This window comes from Gadus macrocephalus, chromosome 16 (assembly GCF_031168955.1).
Source record: "Gadus macrocephalus chromosome 16, ASM3116895v1".
Taxonomy (NCBI): domain Eukaryota; kingdom Metazoa; phylum Chordata; class Actinopteri; order Gadiformes; family Gadidae; genus Gadus; species Gadus macrocephalus.
Genome location: NC_082397.1, coordinates 26,475,654 through 26,487,077, shown reverse-complemented (window position 1 = coordinate 26,487,077; position 11,424 = coordinate 26,475,654). Strand labels below are relative to the sequence as shown.

Here is an 11,424-nt window from a genome sequence, read left to right as displayed (position 1 = left end):
TCCGTGCAGCATGTCCCCGCCCCTCGCCAAGCCCCGGATGTCCGCCTCTCTGCAGCATATTTTGGAATCTGTAGCAGTTTCTCAATATCAAGTGCGCGAACAACGGACTCGTGGACTTGGAAGTTCGCTCTTGGCAAGTCCGTCTTCCAAGTACAAACCTCCGAGGACAGGAGTACGCACCTGCAATTGGAACAGCAGCGGTCTCGATGACGACGTCACCACCTCAGCTCGTCTGTTAACTGTGCTACGGCCTCATGTAGGCATATACTACTTAACAATGTAACAAATTATGTAAAACAAAACACCAGCCTCTTTCTTTTAAAATAGTATGTTAATATTTTGAATGAATATAAATGAAAATATATTATGCGTATTCACACGGCACGCCAGTCATTGACTGTAGGGCTGGCCCGAATTATTCGAATATTCGAATACTCGTTCAGAAAATTAGTATTCAAAGCTTAAATCAGTATTCGGAGCTTCGTTGTTGTTTTTTTTCCACGTACGTGACGTTACGTGCGCTGTACAGCGCCGCACCAATCAACTGTATGAAGGTATTATTGTAGCAAAAGTCTTTAGCACCTGTAACTGCAGAATTTGAATGCGTACACTAAAGTCACAGTAAATTTGAAGTCGTATATATTTATTTTGCATGTGTACTCTAAAGTCACAAATGTGTAACAGTACATTTGTAGTTGTAAAAAAAATATAAATATTTTTTATACCATTGTAAACACAAAATAGGGTCTACGAGTACGCTAATCTGTGTTACAGGTGCACAAATCCTTTTGCTACAATTATTGCAGCGCAGTTGGTGCAAAACACATTCGCACACCCGTGTTTCATAATCTGAGAACATGCCCAAAAGGTGTGCATTCGTAAACCCAAATTTGAACAAATGCATCAGAAGTTGCACATCTGTGAACGCTATGTTAATTCAGCATTTTAATGAGCGAGCACAAAACCATTTTACAACTGCTCGAATCTGCTCCTGCAAGTATGGAAGCATATATGTAGCAAAATTCAAATGGCAATGCAATTTGCAATTTGCAATTCAATAAGTAATTACGTTATGCAATTGACAATGCATTATGCAATTTCATAATGTAATTTGTAAATACGTTATTCAAAGTGTATTTTAATATGCAAAGTGACCTCAATTACATCCTCAATTACATTTGCAAAAGTTATAACAATAAAAATACAATAACATTTTGTCAAATTCTTTGAGTTCCTTTATTCAAATTGAAATGCTATAGCGTCCCCGTGATTGCAATCCACTTCGCCACGCTCCGTGTGTTGCGATATTCAAATGACATTTCAATCCGCAAAACGGAATCCAAAACGGAATCCAAAGAGGAAATCCAAAGAGGAATCCAAAAAGTCAATATGCAAAGTGGCAAACGTATCAGCCACCAGCGGGAACTACGTCACTTTCTATTGTGTCAGACTGTTTTATGTGTGGGGGGAGGGAGTTCCAGAGCCTGGGTGCAGAACAGCTGAATGACCGGGCACCCATTCGTAATGAGTCGTGATGTGGGGATACATAGTTGTCCAGCAGAGGTTGACCGGAGGGAGCGGGAGGGAGTGTATTCTTGGAGGAGGTCCCAGAGGTAACTGGGGGCTAGGTTCTGGAGAGCTTTGTAGGTGAGGAGTGGGTGGAGACGGTGGGTCTCCCGACCCTATGTTTCGCACCCAGTGCCTGTAGCACTTTGGAAATCTTTGTGTTTACCACACTGGCGTCAAAACGTACCCGTGAGGATAAGTCGTCTATCCTATCTCCCAGAACACGCACTCTATCTACTGCATCTGTGTCTTCAACACGATTGTTCTCCACATCATCGGCCAAACTTCGGAGCGTATCAATAATCTCCATTGGTGACCATGGACCTGACACATACGAACTAGAAGTGAACAAGGAAATTACGAGCAAGTGACGTAGTTCCCGCCCAGACGCTGATTGGCTAATACGTTTGTCACTTTGCATATTGACTTTTTGGATTCCTCTTTGGATTCCGTTTTGGATTCCGTTTTGCGGATTGAAATGTCATTTGAATATCGCAACACACGGAGCGTGGCGAAGTGGATTGCAATCACGGGGACGCTATAGCTTTTCAATTTGTATAAAGGAACTCAAAGAATTTGACAAAATGTTATTCTATTTGTATTGTTAGAACTTTTGCAAATTTAATTGAGGATTGCATTGTCACTTTGCATTTTAAAATACACTTTGAATAACGTATTTACAAATTACATTATAAAATTGCATAATGCATTGTCAAATGCATAATGTAATTCCAAATTGCATTGCCATTTGAATTTTGCTACATATATGCTTCCATATGCAAGTCTCAGCTGTGGGGTTTTTTGCAGGTTGTTTTGCAACACCCCTAGGTGGTAAATGTGTAGCAAAAGTATTCGTATCCGTAGATGACAGAGCGTCCGTGAGCGGGACTAAATAGTCCCGCCCATAATTTCCTAATCCAATGAAAATCGCCGGCAGGGATGCATTTCTCAAATTACACTGTCTGGGACCCACCCCGTGCCAGCCATGGAGCTATAAAGATCGCAGCATACTCAGCACGGGATACGTTTATTTCTGGAGAAGTGAAGAGGGCGTCCTACTGAACGGAGATGGGTATCCTACATTATGTTAAATGAAATGACTTAGTTCAAGTGAATTCCCCCCAAAGTATTTCATTAACATGCCGCAAATGTCCTTGAATGTATTTTAATGGTCGCCATAACATAAATTCAGAAATGTTAATGCAATACTTTGGGGAGAATTCCCTTGAACTAAGTCATTTCATTTTACATAATGTAGGATACCCACCTCCGTTCAGTAAGACGCCCTCTTCACTTCTCCAGAAAGAAACGTACCGCGCTAAGAATGCTGCGATCTTTATAGCTCCATGGCTGGCACGCGATGGGTCCCAGTCAGGGACGGCTGGTATAAATGGGCTAACAGGGCTAAGCCCTCTTACAGTGAAAATAAAAAAAATATTATTTAAAACTTAGAACATATTGTTTTAAATTTTGGAAGAACCTAAAGGAGCAACAGCACCAAAAAGTGACAAAAAAAACCAGGATATATATATCTTCGTTTTTTTCCTGTGAATGGGCTAAATGTATTCAGCCCAAGCGCAGTAGCGTAAGCTTCCATTGACGTTTGATTGACAGGTGCCCTGACACGCCCCCTTCATATGCTTCCCATTTGGGCTAAATTAGTTTAGCCCAAAGGCTGACCTAGCACAGTAGCTACAGTACAGTGTCCTTCGACTAATCACCGCACAGTAGCGCAAGTGCAGTATGGCGGGCGTTAGCATGAAAATGAATGAAGTGGATTATTTACTTTCTAATCGGTTTTCTTTAATGTCTTTGGAGGAAAAATTGGAAGTGAAAAGATTGGGGACACATCAACCAAACGATGTACAGATTTACTGTCAGGAGTGCGGTCAGAATATGGCCGGTAATAGTGCATTTGTAAGCGGGTCAACTACGTTTCGTATCGAAACATTTAAAAAGCTGTCTAAATAACCCAACATGACGTGACAAGTGTGTAGAGATAGTGGCCCCTCTCCAAGCTGCATTTCAGCGACAGGCAGTAACAATAAGGTTCTCTAAGGAATCGGAAATGATCTAATTTAATGTTGCATACAACATTGCCAAAGAGGAGTTGCCATTCTCAATTTAAATCCGAAATTATTCTCATGAAGAGAAATGGATTAAACATCAACCCGACGTAGGCCTATAGCAATGAGATGGCATGTGCACAATTCATTGCAGTAGGCCTAATGGGCGACACCTTAAAGCAAAAGACAGCTGCGGACGTCGGAAACGCCACATAGGTATACATGTCCTTCATGATTGACGGCGACACAGACGTCTCTACCAAAGAGTGTGTGATCGTCTACAGCCGCATTTTGCGCAAAGGGAGACCAGTCAACATTTTAATTGTGTAATACTTTAAGCACAAAAAAAGTTTTATTTTGCTTAATGGTTTAGTTCGAAATGTTCAATTTCAGCTCAGTGAAGCACTTTAAACACCTTATTTTTCTTTTTATTTATAATTGTGCTTCAAATAAAGAAATGCCTTTCTCTACACCTTAATCTTGTTTAAAAATCATTCACATTGTATGAAAGTTATGAACAGAGATATAAAGGTGACCTCATGGCGTCTGGAGCCCTGTGAAGTATTGATAAATGTAATGCATTCTTTAGCCCACCCACCCAAAATCACCACCAGCCGTCACTGTAATTTGAGAAATGCATCCCTGCCGGCGATTTTCATTGGATTAGGAAATTATGGGCGGGACTATTTAGTCCCGCTCACGGACGCTCTGTCATCTACGGATACGAATACTTTTGCTACACATTTACCACCTAGGGGTGTTGCAAAACAACCTGCAAAAAACCCCACAGCTGAGACTTGCAGGAGCAGATTCGAGCAGTTGTAAAATGGTTTTGTGCTCGCTCATTAAAATGCTGAATTAACATAGCGTTCACAGATGTGCAACTTCTGATGCATTTGTTCAAATTTGGGTTTACGAATGCACACCTTTTGGGCATGTTCTCAGATTATGAAACACGGGTGTGCGAATGTGTTTTGCACCAACTGCGCTGCAATAATTGTAGCAAAAGGATTTGTGCACCTGCAACACAGATTAGCGTACTCGTAGACCCTATTTTGTGTTTACAATGGTATAAAAAATATTTATATATTTTTTACGACTACAAATGTACTGTTACACATTTGTGACTTTAGAGTACACATGCAAAATAAATATATACGACTTCAAATTTACTGTGACTTTAGTGTACGCATTCAAATTCTGCAGTTACAGGTGCTAAAGACTTTTGCTACAATAATACCTTCATACAACTGTGACTGGCTTGCTGCAGAGCGTGAGCGTCTTGGGAATACCCGGTCAATATAATGGATATAATATGGACACATAAGACAATCAATATTCGGTATTTGTTATGGATTTATTGTACAAATTCCCTGAAAAGATGCACGTTCCAGGATGAATTGAAAAGCTCCCGGCTGAGATGGCAGAGAACAGCTGATTTGGAACGGAGCAACAGCTATTCGCTTTCACGGGGAAAAACTAAGGAACTTCAACCTACTTAGACCTACTAATTAACGTTCAAAAGCTATTAAATCTTCAACAAAATATGCAGATACTGTCAAAATCGGTTCCAGGGAGTATATAGGGTTTATTAATGTTGTTTTTGATGGTGTTTTTGTCTGGAACGAGTATTCAAATATTCGCTCGGAAAAACCAATGAGTATTCGAAGCCTGAAAAATGGCATTCGGGCCAGCCCTAATTGACTGTGCAGATAATTGGCCAAATTGAGTAATTGGATGATTTAAAAACTGAAGCCCCATCAATATTAAATGAAAGTGAAATGTTGTCAAGGGTATCAACAAAGGTTTTAAGTTTTGAGGTGTACATACTTCCACTGTAAATGTCCCCCATGCCCATATTTGTTTTGTTGTCGTTTAAGAACTTGTAGAAAGTAGTGTTTTGGAAGAGCTCCTTCAGTTGTTGCCGTAAGGGCATTACGAGAAAATAATACCCTTCATTTTTGTTTACTCTTTCATCAACATTTCCGTCACTCGGTAAACAACTTACCTATATATTGCGAGCAAATTTTACAGTAATGGTGAATTTCGAATTGTTTTGCCAAATTAAAGAAAGATTTGTCAAAGTAGTATTTACTTGTGGGGGCACATCCAGGTGCTACAATATTTAAAAGATCCAACAAATCTTTTAATCCACTGCCACTAATGCTGTGTTTCAAGATGAACGCCAGAATGAGGCACAGTAGCTGTCCACGGTTAATTGATGCACCAGAGTAGATGGGTTGCTCTTGGATTTCAGGATCGTTGAAGATGTTCTGTGCAAAGAGATGCAGACAGAAACAATGCATTGCATTTCGTAACTCATGATTTTATTGTCGTTAGTTCATCACACAGAATAATAATCACAAAAATACTCACTGTGAAACACTGCTCATCGTCATCCATTTCAGCGGATTCTGTTTCATTTGTTCCATCTTCTGGTGTCAAGTCGGGCTGTGTTTAATTGAAAATGAGTGTCAAAGTTCTGTGCATGTTCAGACCCAGACCCACAGTTCTCGAGTTATTACGATAAGTGGTCGAGTTGTAAAAAAAAGCCAGGGGGGATGGTGGATATTAACTTTTAGGGACAGATCATTTGTGATGATGACAGCATATGGTGGGAGACCAACGGTGTGATAATAATAATTATTATTATTATATAATTATATATTTTTGGGGATAAAATAAGAGAGATGACTACTGTCATGACATCGCTCTCATTTTATCCCCAAAAACGCAGCTGATCGGACGCATCACACAATTCGGAGGCATACATCACATTTAAGGATATTAAAAACTGATTCTTATTCTTCAAAAATTCATTCGGCAGAGAAGGGAGACTGGCGTTAAACACGGGTTGGAATGAAAGGGAGAAAAGGGGACAGAGTTGCCTGCGGAAGCGATGTCTGAGATGCAGAGACAGGTTCACGCTATCAGTGTCTGTCTCGTACGGTGTGGAATTGAGCTCGTGAAGGCACTATTGCGCAAGTACACCTGCGTGCTTGCGCAATAGCATACTGCCCGAGAAGGCAGTATCGCTGTCAAATCTGTCCCTGGGAAAAGTATATCGTTGCACTAGGGTTGCCGCGGTATACGGTATTAATGATGTTAGCGGTGTTGAGGACACACCGGCAACACAGTTATTTCTATTTATTTTTTCCAGTAATAAAAAAATCAGTAGAAATTAATAATATAATTATAATTAAGAAAATATTTTTTTTATAATAATAGATAGATATAATAATAGATAGGCTACCTAATAAACCGTTGGAACACACAAGACCGGTAACCATAGCAACGCCGGTAAATAAACCCTGCGAAGCCCAATCCCTACGAGAGCTCCCCGTGCTACGGCCATCTGGAGGCGCACAGAGCTTTTGGCCGTGATATTATATTTAAGCAATAGATCACGACAGGCTGTGGTATGTCCTCATTATACCACTGTTAAGGGGCGTTGTCCGGCCCCGACGCTCAGCGGAGGGCCGGCGACTCCCTTCACAGTGGTATAATGAGCACATACCACTGACTGAAGTGATCTATTGCTTTTATACAATGGTTACTATTATGGCAAAACGAAAGTCATAGACACACTACATTTAAAAAGAAACCAAGAAAGTCAAAGTAGCCGTTTTATTAAAGAATACAAAAAAGTAGTCCCTCCCGGCTGCCTTCAAAATGCACGACGTTCGCTATGGAACACACTTTAGCGTCCCTCCGAGAGAAGGCTCGGCGAGAACGGTTCGCCGGCAATTTATCCTATGGAGCAGTTCACTCGCCGTGTGCCTAAGCTTTCGTTAGTCTCTCCATCGCCTTGCTCACTCCCGGAGTAACAACATTTACACCCTCTCCATCATCCAACATATGTTTTACTTTGTAACTGTTTCTACTTCCAGGCATGGAGTGATATAAGATGCTGTCACCGAGAATTGGCGCGCTGCCAGACGCTGTCACTGAGTGTGAGAGGAGAGTTGACGCAGAAGATGGCGGTTGACCTATAGTTTAAAAGTTTATACCGTTTATACTCGGTAATACCGGTGTTAACACAAGTGTATTACTCGGTGTGAAATGTCCACACCGTGGCAACCCTACGTTGCGCCGAATTGAAAAAGGAAACCGCTATAATGAAATAGCGGTAATATTTCCACATTAATTGATAAAATAAGAGATTGATGATTTTGATCATTTTAATTCCAAAGGGGAATGCCATCCCCCCTCAACTTGAGTGCTGATTACGATAGGCCTATAGTGTATTATATACAAATATGTTATATTTCTAATTTTAGTAAAAGGTTGGACACACAATTAACATTACTTATAAAGTAGGCTACTCAATCATCAATGCAGAATTCTGTCATAAAGTCTTATATGCCACTCCGTTCTCCCTATTTCAACTAGGTGTGTTTGCGTGTTGTGTGTGTACACACTTGCTCAACATGGTCTGGTGGATCATCACAGGGGAATTCAGCTTCATCTGAAGAGTCAATCTGGAAAAGCCAAATTTACCAATGAGATTAGGATACCCACAGCAAACACTTAAGTAGCTGTTTGTGGCAGCTTGAATTTAAATTTAAATTGTACAGTTATAATTTCTTAACATCCATTCTTTTAATTAACTTTGTGTTTAGTGTGTACACACCATAGACTGTGTATTCATTTGATCATCATGGTCTCCGTCATCAGAGAATTCAGCTTCAAATGAAGGCCTTGAATCAATCTGGAAGCCAGTGGACAAATAGAGGTTAGCCTAGCTCTAGGGAATTACTTCGACAAGTGTCGCAAGGAGGCGCTCTTATTCCAGTTTTTCTTGCCTCCTCGGTCGAACTTGCTGGCCGTTCCTCTGTTCTCAATTGACTTCTGTACCATCTTGTAGTTTTTGGCACAGGTATAGAAAAATCAGACAAATATCGTTTATAATTTCCTGACATTTTGCAGTTAGACGACTGTCAATGCAGACAAATTTAAACTGAAAACACCAACTGAACAACTGAAAAGATAACTGTAAACCCGCGAGCGTCTCACGCGCTGCGAATGCGGTTGTAAACATATGCTACGCATTCGCAGCGCGTGAGACGTCCGTTGCATATTTGAGTCGAGTCGTGAGTTTTAGTCGTGAGTTTGCTACGGAAAAATAAAGAAAATGGCAAAATATGCACTATTTGACTTTCCGGATGAAGGGGCTGTGGACATAGGCGAAATATCATGGGTGGTAGGGGAAGTAAATTTAAAAGATCCTTTTGTAATGTATAAAGTTAATTGGCCAAACAAGGGAAGGATTGTGTCATGTCCAGGACGGATTATATCAGTCAGTGGTAAGTAACAAGTTTTTTTCTCCTTTGACTGTGTTTATATAAAATATGTGCATAATACATACATATGGTAATATTTCAAATATCACGGTAAACGTTTTCGTTTCAAAAACGTTGTTAATTGTTAAGCTCACAACGGTAAGGCACGATAAGGCCCCCTAGCTCGCGGCCTATAATGTGAGGCGCGGGAAGTGTGGGGTGCGCGGCCTGGATTTATTGAGAGAAACTTTATTTTGCCCAAAATAATACTAGCATTTTAAAGACACATTATGAAAACGTCATAATTTTGACGTTTTCAGACAACAGAGAGGAGTTGGTTTGCAAGAGGAGGCATTATCTTGATGGTGGAGACAAACTGTCGAGCCCGGAGGAGAAAGGGAAGGGGAAAAGGAAGAAACTGAAGAATGGTCGATATTCTGACGACGACGATGACGTATCGCTGGTAGGTAACTAAAGTTTTATCGCAGAAATGTCATCTATAGGCCTTGTGGATGAGTTAAATTAAAATCGTTGAAAAACTAAACTTCATTATGATTTAAAGGATCCTCAGTTAAATGTAAGAAGAAGAAGAGAAAAAACACAGGTCTTAACGTCTTAATGGAACTGGAAAAGCAAGGTATTGGTGCAGTGATGTACAAATATTCACCGTATGGAAGTGCTTCTTAACATCAGTGAATTATTGTAATGTGATGTAGCCTAATGTTGTCTGTCATATTGTACACCATGGGGTCGCCAACTGGCCTGCTTTGCCTGGCCTGTCAGATCATTTTGACTTTTTGCTTTCTGTCAACTTATTAAGCATATTAACAAGATTATATTTGAGTATTCATCTCCTGTTCCGCCTGCATTGTCTACTCGCTCAGGCTCATCCCCCTTGCTGACCTCTGTTGTACAGTCTTGATGTAACACTTAACTCTATGTACATCTTCTGTTTGTCATAGGATCATGTCAGCTGAACTCAATTAATGAAACCAGGAATGAAGTAAGATCCACTAATGCAATAAACTGTCTGCACTTAATGTTCTACCTACAATTAAAGTTTTTATTTCCTAACTATAGTATAGGGATAGATACAGCAATATATTCCTGTAATCTATCAGCTGTAAGCTTTGTACCCTCTAACTGGCTTCTGTAGGTATTTGCCCAGGTGTATGTGAGTCAGTTTTGTTTTTTTAATGGAATTTTTATTTTCAGTGCCATCACCCATCTTGTGAGCTCTTGAGGGAGAACAACCACAGGCTGCAGAGGTAAAATGATTCTCTCAAGGCAAAAATAGCAACATTGAAAATGTAATGCTATTGTTGAAAACTTTTTTTTTTTTTTACACAAGGGTTTTTCTGTTTTACATGTTAGCTAAAAGGCTATTATGAGTCCTTTGCTTAGTGCTGCCAGACGTTTTGCAGAAGATGGAGGAGTTTCTCCGCTCAGCACCAAGACCAACGACAACACCAATACCAACACCAAGACCAAGACCAGAACCAACACTATCACCAGCACCAACAGCAGTTCCAGCACCAGCAACAGAAGACCCATCACCAGCTCCAGGTCCATCATCAGCATCAGCAACAGAGGCCCTGGGCCACTCTGTAAGAATCTGTTTGACTTTATTTGTATAGGTTAAGTTACTTAGTTTCAGTTGCACTGTTTTTCTAAATGCATCAGCCGTACACTCGGTTAATCTAAATGCATACATATATCATTGAGGTAAAACGCTAGTCTGCTGTATGTTGAAGTAGATTTGTGGTAATGTTATCTACTTGCATTAAAGGTCATTCCAAAAGGACTTGTGGAGCGCTGCTCCTTCCAAAGCCCCCAGAAGTTCATAAATGATCTCCTACATGGGATGTATACCAGGGAATATATGGCAGGCCATTCAGTGACTGGCCAGTCATCCAGCAGCTGCACAGAAGGAAAACCTGGCCTTGCCAAACAGGACCTTGTTGAAATAACAAGTAGGTATATAGAAATGAGAAAAGATGTTGGTTGAGTGATACCCTCATTCTCATGCTCATCTTTCGTGTATGTGTGTGTGTGTGTGTGTGTGTGTGTATTCCCACAGATGCTGCAAAGTTGAAGTTCACCTACGTAACTGATACGAACATAAAAGCATTTGTACGACAAAAGATGAACAATGCTGCCAAATTTCAGAAACAATAAATTATCAACTGTTTAAAGAAGTTAAACTTTTGTTCTATTTTTTTTGTATTTTAGCAGTCTGTAGAAAACACTGTGTTAATGGTGGTTGTAAGCCTAATTTATGTGCAGTGAATTATTGTTACAGCACTATGGTTAAAAATGGCAACAAAAAGTGATCCAGTTGAAAATATCCATTAGGTAAAGTACAATGACATAGTTAAAAGAACAACAAAATACTGCATACTGCAGTTATTGTAATGCAGTATATATAGTACTATGGTATCGTAATTGTAGTATTCTATAGCAAAATAAAAGTTCTGTAATTTACTTCAGATTAGAGAACTATAGATTGT

At 40.1% G+C, this 11,424-nt stretch overlaps 2 long non-coding RNA genes across 2 annotated transcripts; one reads left to right on the top strand and one right to left on the bottom strand.

Moving 5' to 3' along the window:
- Positions 1-5,337: 5,337 nt before the first annotated feature.
- LOC132475079 (uncharacterized) lies at positions 5,338-6,086 on the bottom strand. The gene is made up of 3 exons (XR_009529803.1): positions 6,009-6,086; positions 5,637-5,905; positions 5,338-5,602 (listed from the first exon to the last, which is right to left on the bottom strand). It is a non-coding gene; the product is annotated as an uncharacterized LOC132475079 (long non-coding RNA).
- A 2,636-nt stretch (positions 6,087-8,722) lies between these two features.
- Positions 8,723-11,088, top strand: LOC132475231 (uncharacterized). Its single transcript, XR_009529839.1, has 6 exons — positions 8,723-8,938; positions 9,235-9,917; positions 10,130-10,224; positions 10,319-10,521; positions 10,704-10,887; positions 10,995-11,088. It is a non-coding gene; the product is annotated as an uncharacterized LOC132475231 (long non-coding RNA).
- The last annotated feature ends 336 nt before the right edge of the window (positions 11,089-11,424 follow it).